This window comes from Rhipicephalus microplus, unplaced genomic scaffold (genome assembly GCF_043290135.1).
Source record: "Rhipicephalus microplus isolate Deutch F79 unplaced genomic scaffold, USDA_Rmic scaffold_209, whole genome shotgun sequence".
In the NCBI taxonomy this organism is placed as follows: Eukaryota; Metazoa; Arthropoda; class Arachnida; order Ixodida; family Ixodidae; genus Rhipicephalus; species Rhipicephalus microplus.
Window position 1 is genome coordinate 265,001 of NW_027464780.1, and position 12,500 is coordinate 277,500.

Here is a 12,500-nt window from a genome sequence, read left to right on the forward strand (position 1 = left end):
GCCAGTCGCCGCCGCCGCAAGGGCAGCCACGCAGCCTGGCGAGAGGCATCGTCTCGTGTAGCGTCGCCCCCGCCCCAACTGGAGTGGCCCAGTTTTTTGAACGGGACGGGAACTGCGAAGCACTTAGACCGACGGCGGACTACGACGAGAACGCCTTAAGCTTCGCCAACGTTTCGCCAACTCGTGCGGGAGACTTTTTCCGCTTCGCGGCAAGTCGTCGCGCCGTGCTCTCCGCATCAACCGCGTACGCAGCGAACCGCAAACGTCGGGCGCAGCCTCCTCACCTCCCTGCGCTTTGCGCGCGAACGTTCCCTGTTCGCGCGGCAAAGCCTGGAGGAGGCACGGCCCCGCAGCGTGTTCGAGCGCCCGGTCTACGGGACACCCTGCTTACTTCGAGGGCAACAAGCGCAACGCAAGGCTGCGATCTCGCGCACTTTGCGCACGGCTGGAGAAGCTTTGCTGGCCGGCTTTCGCTCCTCGTGTTTACCGTGCGTTAAAGTTGCGCGTCCGTGGCTCTCGCAGCTCTTGCGCGCCCGGTCGCAGAGAGGAGTACGCAACCTCGACCGCACTTTCCCTGCAGGCTTCCTTCCGACTCGAAGTCCTGCGGCGGTCTCAACGAGGTGCCACATCCTCAATGCAGTCGGTCGCCCCCGTTTCGGTTGGGCTCTGGCACGACGGTCGCCACCGTCTCGCCCTTGAGTGGCCGCTGTTGGCGCTCGCTGTGAGGTGTTCAGCGTGCTGTCCGTGTTGCCGACGCGGTCAAAACGAGTCGACGGCTCACGTTCCCTTGTGCGCCGAAGGCTCTCTTGATATGTGATCCGACCCTCAGACAGACGAAGCCAAGGGAAGACCCAAGGCCGCAATGTGCGTTCAAAGAATCAGTGCTCAGTGTGTCCTGCAATTCACACCAAGTCTCGCAGCTGGCTGCGTTCTTCATCGACCCGAGAACCGAGTGATCCACCGCTTAGAGTCGTGAAAAAGTGTTTGTTCAATTCCGTACAGTCAAAACCAAACGTTTCTGGCACTCGGCCAAACAGTGGCCAAGAAGGGCGCTTTTCAGCGCACGCTTGGACTCCAAAACTCTGCCGCGCCTTTTTCGGCTGCCGCAAATCGAGCAAACGGTGTGTTTCGGACGGCGTTTCGCTTCCGCTACTTGCGAGTGCTTTCGTGGTCCACCCCTCTATAAATACTCGGGAGGCGTCGAAGCCGGTTCTCCAAGCCGGACCCGTAGGTATCGTTGTGTGCTCGCTCTCATTGGCCCGCCTAACCAGAAAATGCCTGCGGTACACCCATTTGGATAAGAGTGCACGCAGATGCGGGCCTCGACGGCTACACATTTCCTCGGGCGGCCGCCTCCCGGCCTCCGTGGAGCGCGGGATGCACGGTCCCATCGACAAGCCTCTCCCGTTTTTACCGTGGCGTCGCGGTTCACCACGGCGGGCGGGTCGGTCTCCTCCGCATAAAAAGGGGGACCCCCGCTTTTTGTTCCACGAAATCGCACAAGCTTTTTTCGCATCCACGGTTTGCCACCGCACACCAAAATGCCGATCCGGCTGCCTACTTTAGCCAACAGGTGGAGCCAGGCGCGCCGTACTTGCGCGGCACTTCCCACGTCCACCGAAGTCGGTGCCAAGGACCACTTTCGGCGCCGGAGCCGCGTACGAGCCTACTCGAGGCGGAAGAACGAAGCCAGCAAGGGCCTGGCCGCAAGTGCGTTCAATTGTCGGGACGTCCAAGTCCCTCGTTCTTCCGTGCTTCCTCTTTCGGCAAGTCGTTGCGGCACCTTCCCAAAGCGCGCAGACCCGCTAATCGCGACGAGCGCGACGTGGCCGTGCCGCCTTTCCCTCGGCAGCAAGCAAAACGCCTGGCAACGTCGACGCTCCCCTAACCGCGATCTCGCACCGTGTTTCGTGTGGCGAATTCAAAAGCCGGCCGGCGCTGCTGCAACCATTACGGTCGGTACGCATACGCCGCGGAGGGCGGGACGGTCATCGGAGCGTGCGGTTCCTCCATCGAGTACTGCGCACCTCGGCCGTCGCATCGCCGTGCCATGACCGGCCGCGCGTCAACGCGAACCGGTGCCAGCGAGATCCCTCGCCTGCAAGAACCGACCGGCAGCCTCCGTCACCCGAGGACGCGGAGGCGCTTGCCGCGGACGGCGGGACGGTATGCACTGGTGCACAGCGGACCCGTCACATCGCCAGTTCCTTGACCGACCGCCGACGCTTGTGCCGTTCCTCTCGTACTTGGCAGTCGCCGCGCGATTGTCGGGTCTCGTTCTTGCACGCTCGAACGGTCGGGAGGGCACTCGGCTGGCGTTTCGGGAACGCGCAGCCTCGCCTTCTACCGACGTAACCACGACTCGCCGTTCGCGCTCCGCCGCTCCTGTTTACAGTACTAGGCGGTCCCGCAGCGGTCGGGTCGCGCATTTCGAGCGCTTCGAGCCACGGTGCAGTGGCGGGTCGAAAGCCGACCTATGAGTGCGTTGCGCCGTTTGTACCCGCGTCCGCCACCTGGCCGACCGTCCAAGGTCGCGGTGTTGGCGTCCGCTGGGCGCAACAATTTGTCACGGGGTGCCGCTCCACATTCAGGCAGCCCCGTGGGGAAAAGCCGACCCCGCGTCCAAACGGGGTCAGCGGCAGAAAGTGTCGGGCGCAGACGCAGCTGAGGCGCTCACCCTTCACAATCCGTTAATGATCCTTCCGCAGGTTCACCTACGGAAACCTTGTTACGACTTTTACTTCCTCTAAATGATCAAGTTTGGTCATCTTTCCAACAGACCGGCGCAACCGAAAGGCCGCGCCGGACATCGGTCCGAAGACCTCACTAAATCATTCAATCGGTAGTAGCGACGGGCGGTGTGTACAAAGGGCAGGGACGTAATCAACGCGAGCTTATGACTCGCGCTTACTGGGAATTCCTCGTTCAAGGGGAACAATTGCAAGCCCCTATCCCAATCACGAAAGAAGTTCCACGGGTTACCCAGTCTTTTCAGACAGGGATAAAGACACGCTGCTTCCTTCAGTGTAGCGCGCGTGCGGCCCCGGACATCTAAGGGCATCACAGACCTGTTATTGCTCTGTTTCGTGCGGCTAGGAGCCGCTTGTCCCTCTAAGAAGGTTGTAAGGTGCTGGGAACCCCGCACCTATTTAATAGGCTAGAGTCTCGTTCGTTATCGGAATTAACCAGACAAATCGCTCCACCAACTAAGAACGGCCATGCACCACCATCCACCGAATCAAGAAAGAGCTCTCAATCTGTCAATCCTCCCAGTGTCCGGGCCGGGTAAGTTTTCCCGTGTTGAGTCAAATTAAGCCGCAGGCTCCACTCCTGGTGGTGCCCTTCCGTCAATTCCTTTAAGTTTCAGCTTTGCAACCATACTTCCCCCGGAACCCAAATACTTTGGTTTCCCGGAAGCTGCCCGCCGAGTCATTTGAGTAACTCAGGCGGATCGCTGGTTGGCATCGTTTATGGTCAGAACTAGGGCGGTATCTGATCGCCTTCGAACCTCTGACTTTCGTTCTTGATCAATGAAAACATTCTTGGCAAATGCTTTCGCAGTAGTTCGTCTTGCGACGGTCCAAGAATTTCACCTCTAGCGCCGCAATACGAATGCCCCCGTCCGTCCCTCTTAATCATTACCTCGTATTCCAAAAACCAACAGAACAGAAACGAGGTCTTGTTCTATTATTCCATGCAAGTTTATTCAGGCGACTCGCCTGCGTTGAGCACTCTAATTTTTTCAAAGTAAAAGCACCGGCCATCTCGAGGCACACAATGAAGTGCACCAAGAAAGAACCGGCATGATGTTCAGTCCGAGCCGTCGCATCGGGTAGATGCACTACTCGTCTGGAACTGAGATCCAACTACGAGCTTTTTAACCGCAGCAGCTTTAGTATACGCTATTGGAGCTGGAATTACCGCGGCTGCTGGCACCAGACTTGCCCTCCAATTGATCCTCGTTAAAGGATTTAGAGTGTACTCATTTCAATTACGGGGCCTCAAAAGAGTCCCGTATTGTTATTTTTCGTCACTACCTCCCCGTGCCGGGAGTGGGTAATTTGCGCGCCTGCTGCCTTCCTTGGATGTGGTAGCCGTTTCTCAGGCTCCCTCTCCGGAATCGAACCCTGATTCTCCGTTACCCGTAACAACCATGGTAAGCAAGTAACCTACCATCGAAAGTTGATAAGGCAGACACTTGAAAGAAACGTCGCTGGCTCGTGGCCATGCGATCAGCACAAAGTTATCCAGAGTCACCACACAATACGGGCCGAAACCCGATCGATCTTGGTCTAATAAAAGCACCCGTTACCCAAAGGGCTCCAGGCTCACTGCATGTATTAGCTCTAGAATTGCCACAGTTATCCAAGTAGGAAGAAACGATCTAAGGAACCATAACTGATTTAATGAGCCATTCGCGGTTTCGCCTTATTTCGGCATGTACTTAGACATGCATGGCTTAATCTTTGAGACAAGCATATGATTACTGGCAGGATCAACCAGGTAATCGTTCGACTGCGCGTCCGTCCTCGCCCTCGGCGGGCCGGACGCAGTCTGTGTGCGGCGGAGGCCACCTTCAGGCGCCCCAACACGCTTATTTTGCACTCCGAGATGACGGCGTTCGAGCTCGCTACGGCACAACCTTCCCGAAAGACGAGTGGGAGCCGTGCGGCAAGAAGCACGTTCATGCTCGCTCTTTTTCGTTGCATCGACTCGGTCGCGCCGTGCGGGTTGCCCAAGCCCGCTGCACTGTCGGTGGACCGGCCGGAACTAGCAACGGAGCCGAGACTGCAAAGCCGCCAGACGACGGGTCACGCCCGCGTCTTCGGCGCTTTCGCATCTGAATCGCCCGAGGACGACACGGAACACACCTCGATATCGTGGTAAAACGGCACCGTCCGACAACCAGCCCCTAACGCATCAAGCGGATGAGGCTGCAGACGACTGCCGTGGATTCCCCTGGAGCAGACCCGAGGACACGCTTGACGAGGCCGAAGCCCGCCGCATATCAGACACCCGGTCGCTTTCGCGTACGCCGCTCACGAGAACCCCCACATAATAGCAGCGATAAGTACCCAGACCTCCTTGGGCCCTAATACGAGCGTACTCGAGAAAATTTCACCGCGGGTGTGCCCCGAAACGTGTGGCATGTTGAGCGTGCCACAAGTCTACGTCGCTCTCAAACCCGCCGAGGTCGTAGAATTTGCGACCCTACTCACGAAATTCCCACCGAGGATACGGCCGCAAACGTACCGCACCTTGGGTAGGCCACGAGTTTGTGCAACACTACGCTGACGGCACAGCACCGAGGTCGTGCGCGCACGCACGGGAAAATTCCGCCGCGGTTTCTGCCGAAAACGTGAGGCACCACGACTCTCCGCAAGTTCGCGTCGACTGCGAAAGACCGAAGTCGTGAACGACGTGTCCGCTACTCGCCGCCGACACGCTGGACACCAAACGTACAACGACTCGACGGCGTCGTAGAGGCCCACGACGCGGTTTTCCTTAACGACGTCTCGGCGTGGCACCGACAGGTTAGAACGGCCGACCAACGTTCCCTGTCCGCCGTTCGGCTCAGTCGAAGGGCTCGGCGACTTCGGCAACGCTGCGAAGCCGCACGGTGACGCACGCCATGTCCCCATTTTTTTTTTCTTTCTGCGTCTGCCGGGGTGCCCCTATAATAGCAGCGATAAGCACCCAGACCGCCGTGGGTCGCTCGCCCCGGCTGACGTGGTTTTTCGTACTCCTGCGGCGGTCGCCGTCAAGCACGTCCAAATACGCTACTTTCGTGGGCGCATTCACGCTCTTTCGCTTCGCCGGAGTGCCAGCACTCACTCTGCCAAAAACGGCGAACATCCGAGCGGCGGTTCCCACTTTTGCGTCGGCGTCGCAAACCCCGCCCCGGCAGACGAGGTTTGCCGTACTCGTGCGACGGTGGCCGGCGGGCACGTCGAAAGACGCCGATATCGTGCGCGAATTGGCGCACCTTGGCTTCACCGGAGTGCCGCCACTGACTCCTCCAAAAACGGCGAAGATCCGAGCGGCGCTTCCCACTTTCGCATCGGCGTCCCGAACTCCGCCCCGGCTGACGCGGTTTACCGTACTCGTGCGACGGTCGCCGGCGAGCACGTGGAAAGACGCCGATATCGTGCCCGAATCGGCTCCGTTCGGCTTCGCCGGAGTGCCAGCACTGGCTCGGCGAAAGACGACGAACATCCGAGCGACGGTTCTCACTATTGCGTACGCGTCGCAAACCCCGCCCCGGCAGACGCACTTTGCCGTACTCGTGCGACGGTCGCCGGCGAGCACGTAGAAAGACGCCGATATCGTGCCGGAATCGGCCCCGTTTGGCTTCGCCGGAGTGCCAGCACTCACTCGGCCACAAACGGCGAACATCCGAGCGGCGGTTCCCACTTAGCCGTCGGCGTCCCGAACTCCGCCCCGGCAGACGCGGTTGCCGAGCTCGTGCGACTAGCGACCGCGAAGCCGTCTCGCGACGCCGCTTTCGTGCGCGGCTCCCACTGCGACCTGGGTCACCCGAGGTCGACGAGCAAAAAAGAATGTCGAAAAAAATTTTTTTTTTTTTTTGCGTCTGCCGGGGTGCCCCTATAATAGCAGCGATAAGCACCCAGACCGCCATGGGTCGCTCGCCCCGGCTGACGTGGTTTTTCGTTTTCCTGCGGTGGTCGTCGTCAAGCACGTCCAAACACGCCACTTTCGTGGGCGCATTCGCGCTCTTTCGCTTCGCCGGAGTGCCAGCACTCACTCTGCCAAAAACGGCGAACATCCGAGCGGCGGTTCCCACTTTTGCGTCGGCGTCGCAAACCCCGCCCCGGCAGACGAGGTTTGCCGTACTCGTGCGACGGTGGCCGGCGGGCACGTCGAAAGACGCCGATATCGTGCGCGAATTGGCGCACCTTGGCTTCACCGGAGTGCCACCACTGACTCCTCCAAAAACGGCGAAGATCCGAGCGGCGCTTCCCACTTTCGCATCGGCGTCCCGAACTCCGCCCCGGCTGACGCGGTTTACCGTACTCGTGCGACGGTCGCCGGCGAGCACGTGGAAAGACGCCGATATCGTGCCCGAATCGGCTCCGTTCGGCTTCGCCGGATTGCCAGCACTGGCTCGGCGAAAGACGACGAACATCCGAGCGACGGTTCTCACTATTGCGTACGCGTCGCAAACCCCGCCCCGGCAGACGCACTTTGCCGTACTCGTGCGACGGTCGCCGGCGAGCACGTAGAAAGACGCCGATATCGTGCCGGAATCGGCCCCGTTTGGCTTCGCCGGAGTGCCAGCACTCACTCGGCCACAAACGGCGAACATCCGAGCGGCGGTTCCCACTTAGCCGTCGGCGTCCCGAACTCCGCCCCGGCAGACGCGGTTGCCGAGCTCGTGCGACTAGCGACCGCGAAGCCGTCTCGCGACGCCGCTTTCGTGCGCGGCTCCCACTGCGACCTGGGTCACCCGAGGTCGACGAGCAAAAAAGAATGTCGAAAAAAATTTTTTTTTTTTTTGCGTCTGCCGGGGTGCCCCTATAATAGCAGCGATAAGCACCCAGACCGCCATGGGTCGCTCGCCCCGGCTGACGTGGTTTTTCGTTTTCCTGCGGTGGTCGTCGTCAAGCACGTCCAAACACGCCACTTTCGTGGGCGCATTCACGCTCTTTCGCTTCGCCGGAGTGCCAGCACTCACTCTGCCAAAAACGGCGAACATCCTAGTGGCGGTTCCCACTTTTGCGTCGGCGTCGCCAACCCCGCCCCGGCATACGCGGTTTGCCGTACTCGTGCGGCGGTGGCCGGCGGGCACGTCGAAAGACACCGATATCGTGCGCGAGTCGATGCTTCTTGGTCTCGCAGGAGGGCCGCCACTCACTCCTGCAAAAACGGCGAAGATCCGAGCGGCGCTTCCCACTTTTTCGTCGGCGTCGCAAACCTCGCCCCGGCAGACGCGCTTTGCCGTACTCGTGCGACGGTCGCCGGCGAGCACGTCGAAATACGCCGATATCGTGCCCGAATCGGCCCCGTTTCGCTTCGCCGGAGTGCCAGCACTCGCTCGGCCAAAGACGACGAACATCCGAGCGACGGTTCCCACTATTGCGTACGCGTCGCGAACCCCGCCCCGGCAGACGCGGTTTGCCGTACTCGTGCGGCGGTGGCCGGCGGGCACGTCGAAAGACGCCGATATCGTGCACGAATTGGCGCTCCTTGGCTTCACCGGAGTGCCAGCACTCACTCGGCCAAAAACGGCGAACATCCGAGCAGCGGTACCCACTTAGCCGTCGGCATCCCGAACTCCGCGCCGGCTGACGCGGTTGCCGAGCTCGTGCGACTAGCGACCGCGAACGCGTCTCGCGACGCCGCTTTCGTGCGCGGCTCCCATTGCGACCTGGGTTACCCGAGCTCGACCAGCAAAAAAGAAGGTCGAAAATTTTTTTTTTTTTTCTGCGTCTGCCGGGGTGCCCCTATAATAGCAGCGATAAGCACCCAGACCGCCGTGTGTCGCTCGCCCCGGCTGACGTGGTTTTTCGTACTCCTGCAGCGGTCGCCGTCACGCACGTCCAAATACGCCACTTTCGTGGGCGCATTCGCGCTCTTTCGCGTCGCCGGAGTGCCAGCACTCACTCTGCCAAAAACGGCCAACATCCGAGCGGCGGTTCCCACTTTTGCGTCGGCGTCGTAAACCCCGCCCCGGCAGACGCGGTTTGCCCTACTCGTGCGACGGTCGCCGGCGAGCGCGTCGAAAGACGCCGATATCGTGCGCTAATTGGCGCTCCTTGGCTTCTCCGGAGTGCCGCCACTCACTCCTCCAAAAACGGCGAAGATCCGAGCGGCGTTCTCCACTTTCGCATCGGCGTCCCGAACTCCGCCCGGGCTGACGCGGTTTACCGTACTCGTGCGACGGTCGCCGGCGGGCACGTCGAAAGACGCCGATATCGTGCCGTAATCGGCCCCGTTTGGCTTCGCCCGTGTGCCAGCACTCACTCGGCCAAAAACGGCGAACATCCGAGCAGCGTTTCCCACTTTCGCATCGGCGTCCCGAAGCCCGCCCCGGCAGACGCGGTTTGCCCTACTCGAGCGACGGTCGCCGGCGATCACGTCGAAAGGCGCCGAATTCGTGCACGAATCGATGCTTCTTGGTCTCGCAGGAGGGCCGCCACTCACTCCTGCAAAAACGGCGAAGATCCGAGTTGCGCTTCCCACTTTTTCGTCGGCGTCCCGAACTACGCCCCGGCTGACGCGGTTTACCGTACTCGTGCGACGGTCGCCGGCGGGCACTTCAAAATACGCCGATTTCGTGGGCGCATTCACGCTGTTTCGCTTCCCCGGAGTGCCAACACTCACTCTGCCGAAAGCGGCGATCATCCGAGCGGCGGTTCCCACTTTTGCGTCGGCTTCGCAAACGGCGCCCCGGCAGACGCGCTCGTGCGACGTACTCGTGCGACGGTCGCCGGCGAGCACGTCGAAAGACGCCGATATCGTGCTCGAATCGACCCCGTTTCGCTTCGCCGGAGTGCTGCCAGTCACGGCGCAGAAAACGGCGAACAAGTGTTTTTTTTTTTTTTTTCCTAGAATTTGTGTTATAGAAGGCACATTTGATATCGGACGATAATTTTCAACTTTATCACGCGCACCGATTTTCGTGTAGAGGTTTGCAAGTTTATGGGAATTTCTCCACTTGGAATAATGCGATTTAGTAGTACTACGAGAACTTCATGGATGTACTCAAGGGTACGGGGCAAGTCAGTTACGTCAACACCTGCAGATTTTTTACACTTCAAACTGAAAATTGTTGGTTGTGAGTCCTCGTGTGATATTAAAGGCCGATTCGCTAACACATAGAACAAAGAAAGAAAGGAAGAAAAAACGCCCGCGCTCGCTCAAGAAACCTGGGTTCGCAACAAGTGGCAACAACAAGCAACCGAGCGAGTGCGCCAAAACCCGTGGCGGCCGAACAAACGCGAAGTCCCAACCGCGTCAGCCGGGGCGGCACGGGACAGGAAAAATCACTTCAGCCGGGGCGGCGGGGCACCGAATAAACCTCGTCACCTCGTCGCAGGATAAAAGAGGAAACAAAAAGTCTAAACAGCGTCTGCTGGAGCGAATGCGTAATAAAACAACAACAACAACAAAAAAAAAAAAAACACCCGCGCTCAAGAAGTCTGCAATCACCACAAAAGGCGACTGTGACCGAGCAGCGTCAGCCGGGGCCGTGCGGAAACGGAAAAACCGCGACTACCGGGGCGTCGAGGCACCGAAAAATCCACTTCAGCCGCGGCGAAAAAAAAAAACAAAAAGAAAGACGGAGGGGGGGGGGGGGAACCACGTCTGCCGGGGCGAAGGAAAAAAAAAAACGCGTCTGCCGGGGCGAGCCCGGGTGCGGCACCACCGGGAAAACTGTGGCAAACAGACATGGCGATCGAGTGAGTGGGCCGCCAGCCAGGCTCAGCCAAAAAGTGCAAAGTCCGAACTGCGTCAGCCGGGGCGGCAAAAACCACGTCAGCCTGGGCGGCGCAAAAAACCGCGTCTGCCGGGGCGGCACGAAACCGCGTCAGCCGGGGCGGCGCGAAAACTGCGTCAGCCGGGGCGAAAGAAAAAAAAAAAAAAAACGCGTCTGCCGGGGCGAGCCCGGGTGCGGCACCACCGGGAAAACTGTGGCAAACAGACATGGCGATCGAGTGAGTGGGCCGCCAGCCAGGCACAGCCGAAAAGTGCAAAGTCCGAACCGTGTCAGCCGGGGCGGCAAAAAACCGCGTCAGCCGGGGCGGCGCAAAAAACCGCGTCTGCCGGGGCGGCACGAAACCGCGTCAGCCGGGGCGGCGCGAAAACTGCGTCAGCCGGGGCGAGCCCGGGTGCGGCACCACCGGGAAAACTGTGGCAAACAGACATGGCGATCGAGTGAGTGGGCCGCCAGCCAGGCTCAGCCAAAAAGTGCCAAGTCCGAACTGCGTCAGCCGGGGCGGCAAAAAACCGCGTCAGCCGGGGCGGCGCAAAAAACCGCGTCTGCCGGGGCGGCGCGAAAACCGCGTCTGCCGGGGCGGCGCGAAAACTAAGAAAAAAAAAAAAACGCGTCTGCCGGGGCGAGCCCGGGTGCGGCACCACCGGGAAAACTGTGGCAAACAGACATGGCGATCGAGTGAGTGGGCCGCCAGCCAGGCACAGCCGAAAAGTGCCAAGTCCGAACTGCGTCAGCCGGGGCGGCAAAAAACCGCGTCAGCCGGGGCGGCGCAAAAAACCGCGTCTGCCGGGGCGGCACGAAACCGCGTCAGCCGGGGCGGCGCGAAAACTGCGTCAGCCGGGGCGAGCCCGGGTGCGGCACCACCGGGAAAACTGTGGCTAACAGACATGGCGATCGAGTGAGTGGGCCACCAGCCAGGCTCAGCCAAAAAGTGCTAAGTCCGAACTGCGTCAGCCGGGGCGGCAAAAACCGCGTCAGCCGGGGCGGCGCAAAAAACCGCGTCTGCCGGGGCGGCACGAAACCGCGTCAGCCGGGGCGGCGCGAAAACTGCGTCAGCCGGGGCGAAAGAAAAAAAAAAAAAACGCGTCTGCCGGGGCGAGCCCGGGTGCGGCACCACCGGGAAAACTGTGGCAAACAGACATGGCGATCGAGTGAGTGGGCCGCCAGCCAGGCACAGCCGAAAAGTGCAAAGTCCGAACCGTGTCAGCCGGGGCGGCAAAAAACCGCGTCAGCCGGGGCGGCGCAAAAAACCGCGTCTGCCGGGGCGGCACGAAACCGCGTCAGCCGGGGCGGCGCGAAAACTGCGTCAGCCGGGGCGAGCCCGGGTGCGGCACCACCGGGAAAACTGTGGCAAACAGACATGGCGATCGAGTGAGTGGGCCGCCAGCCAGGCTCAGCCAAAAAGTGCCAAGTCCGAACTGCGTCAGCCGGGGCGGCAAAAAACCGCGTCAGCCGGGGCGGCGCAAAAAACCGCGTCTGCCGGGGCGGCGCGAAAACCGCGTCTGCCGGGGCGGCGCGAAAACTGCGTCAGCCGGGGCGAAAGAAAAAAAAAAACGCGTCTGCCGGGGCGAGCCCGGGTGCGGCACCACCGGGAAAACTGTGGCAAACAGACATGGCGATCGAGTGAGTGGGCCGCCAGCAAGGCTCAGCCAAAAAGTGCTAAGTCCGAACTGCGTCAGCTGGGGCGGCAAAAAACCGCGTCTGCCGGGGCGGCACGAAACCGCGTCAGCCGGGGCGGCGCGAAAACCGCGTCTGCCGGGGCGGCACGAAACCGCGTCAGCCGGGGCGGCGCGAAAACTGCGTCAGCCGGGGCGAGCCCGGGTGCGGCACCACCGGGAAAACTGTGGCAAACAGACATGGCGATCGAGTGAGTGGGCCGCCAGCCAGGCACAGCCGAAAAGTGCTAAGTCCGAACTGCGTCAGCCGGGGCGGCAAAAACCGCGTCAGCCGGGGCGGCGCGAAAACCGCGTCTGCCGGGGCGGCACGAAACCGCGTCAGCCGGGGCGGCGCGAAAACTGCGTCAGCCGGGGCGAGCCCGGGT

At 60.9% G+C, this 12,500-nt stretch overlaps 2 non-coding genes across 2 annotated transcripts; both read right to left on the minus strand.

Annotated features, from left to right (window-relative positions):
• Window positions 1-819: 819 nt before the first annotated feature.
• On the minus strand, window positions 820-972 carry LOC142792261 (5.8S ribosomal RNA). Its single transcript, XR_012890789.1, has one exon. It is a non-coding gene; the product is annotated as a 5.8S ribosomal RNA (ribosomal RNA).
• A 1,719-nt stretch (window positions 973-2,691) lies between these two features.
• On the minus strand, window positions 2,692-4,506 carry LOC142792263 (small subunit ribosomal RNA). Its single transcript, XR_012890791.1, has one exon. It is a non-coding gene; the product is annotated as a small subunit ribosomal RNA (ribosomal RNA).
• Between the last annotated feature and the right edge of the window lie 7,994 nt (window positions 4,507-12,500).